The sequence below is a fragment of the Octopus bimaculoides genome, chromosome 5 (assembly GCF_001194135.2).
Source record: "Octopus bimaculoides isolate UCB-OBI-ISO-001 chromosome 5, ASM119413v2, whole genome shotgun sequence".
Lineage (NCBI taxonomy): Eukaryota > Metazoa > Mollusca > Cephalopoda > Octopoda > Octopodidae > Octopus > Octopus bimaculoides.
Genome location: NC_068985.1, coordinates 107,413,268 through 107,415,885, shown reverse-complemented (window position 1 = coordinate 107,415,885; position 2,618 = coordinate 107,413,268).

Sequence of the window (2,618 nt, the reverse complement as noted above, 5' to 3'; positions counted from 1 at the left end):
CTGCAATCACCTTTGAAATCCGTGGTGCTTATTTTTTTATTTTAATCACCTATCCCTTTGGGATGCGATATTCGGGTGCCTACACATAAGTACCATATTCAAGCCTTGAATCTATATCTAAACCGTCTATATATATATATATATATATATATATATACATTTATAAACATAATTAAGGGATCAGCAAATATCTGCTTCACCACATACCGAAGTTCAGAAATAGCAGCTAAAAAAGCTGAGACTCCAACAGATAGCATTACTTGTAACTCACAAAGGCAAAAACAAGAAGAAAAAACAATGAAAACTAACCATTCCGAAGTTAATCCGAAGTTAATAAATTAATAAATTGATAAACCTTTACCCTTTTAATTTGTAATAATTATATATATATATATATGTATACATACACACACATAATACAGATGTTATGTATATACACATAATATAGATGTTATATATATACTCATAATATAGATGTTATATATGTATACATAATATAGATGTTATATATATACACATAATATAGATGTTATATATATATATACACATAATATAGATGTTCTATATATGCACATAATATAGATGTTTTATATATATGAATAATATAGAAGTTATATATAAACACATAACAGATATATTATATATATATATATGTAATATAGATGTTATTTATATATATATGTATGTATGTATATAATGCAGACGTTACATATATATCTATAATATAAATCTCGTTCTGTCTCTGTGTGTGTGTGCAAAAGATTATAACACCCATATTTTTCAAATGATTTTCTCCAAACTGGGAACATGCATTACTTATATTCCATACCATTGCATAGACATGGTGGGTTCAAATTCTAGGCAAATTGAGAATAGTCTATGTTGGGGTACAGAATTTTGAGGTAAAAATTATAAGAAAAAAGCATCCTAAGTCAAAGAGAGCACACATGTTAAATTTGGTGATATTCAGTTGAAAATTGTAGGAGTAGAAGTCATTCACACAACACACAGACAGACAACTTGCCTTTTAATATATAAGATATATATATGTTCTTCTTAAATGGCTGGAGTCCCTCATTCTCAGCTGAAAAGAGGTAGTCACGGTTCTAGTACAGCATCTGAGTGCTGCCCAAGGAATATGTCAAGATTTCACCAAATCCAAACTTTCATTACATTACATTACATTACATTACATTACACACACACACACACGCACACGCACACACACACACACACACACATTTTCTTGAAAGCCAAAACTTTATACAGCATTGCTCTGAATTTCTCTTTCCCATATCTTCACATCATTATGAAAAATGGAATATTGAGGCGGTATATAATAGACATGCAGTGGAGATATTTGAATATCATATCAAGCTTTGATTGGATAAAACTGAATACAAGGATCTTATTAACAATATAATCATTTTTTGAAAAATAAGGGTAAGATTATGAGGATTTGCCTGAGAAGAAAAGAAATGATACACATACATGACAAATATAAAAAAAAACCATACATGTACACACACATACATAAGTGAATATATAAAAAAGAAATTGTGACTGCAGTTATGCAAAAAACCTAACTCTGCAAAAGAGAAAAAAAACAAAATTTTTCAAATGGTAAGCCTCTAATATTGAAGATAAAAGGATCCATATAATTCTGAAAATTCTGGAATAATCAATTTGAACATATATAGCACCTCAGCCTGCAGCTGGAGTTACATGATCTCTATTGCAAGACATTACTGCCTTGCAGGCATCACTGCAGAAATGTTATAACTAGTACACATAAATGTACTAGTTATAGGCATAGGAGTGGCTGTGTGGTAAGTAGCTTGCTTACGAACAGCATGGTTCCGGGTTCAGTCCCACTGCGTGGCACCTTGGGCAAGTGTCTTCTACTATAACATCGGGCTGACCAAAGCCTTGTGAGTGGACTTGGTAGACGGAAACTGAAAGAAGCCTGTCATATGTATGTATGTATGTATGTATGTATGTATGTGTGCGTATATGTTTGTGTGTCTGTGTTTGTCCCCCCAACGTCGCTTGACAACCATTGCTGGTGTGTTTACGTCCCTGTAACTTAGTGGTTCGGCAAAAGAGACCGATAGAATAAGTAGTAGGCTTACAAAGAATAAGTCCTGGGGTCGATTTGCTCGACTAAAGGCGGTGCTCTAGCATGGCCTCAGTCAAATGACTGAAACAAGTAAAAATACATACATCTGTCCATATACATATATATATTAATGTGAGTTTAGAAGGATATATTATACAGCCAGATACTATGGTAGCTCTCAGTTATGTTCCAGATTATGGTTAACCACATTGGTTAGTATTTAACATCTATGACTACTAGGAGTTGTCACTCATGCTGGAATTCAGTTCACTTCAAGCCAAACTGGTTGAAAGACCCTGAACAAAGCTGCGCAGAAAATTATGTCTGGTTACATATGCAACTGCCCATACTATGTGCAGTGGAAACACATATAGGCTGTGATAACCACAAAAATATGCTGTATGATATTGTAAAATAAATGGAAATAAATTTTGAGGATGTACCAGTTTCCATGTTTTCTATCATTATATACATATATATATATATATATATATATATA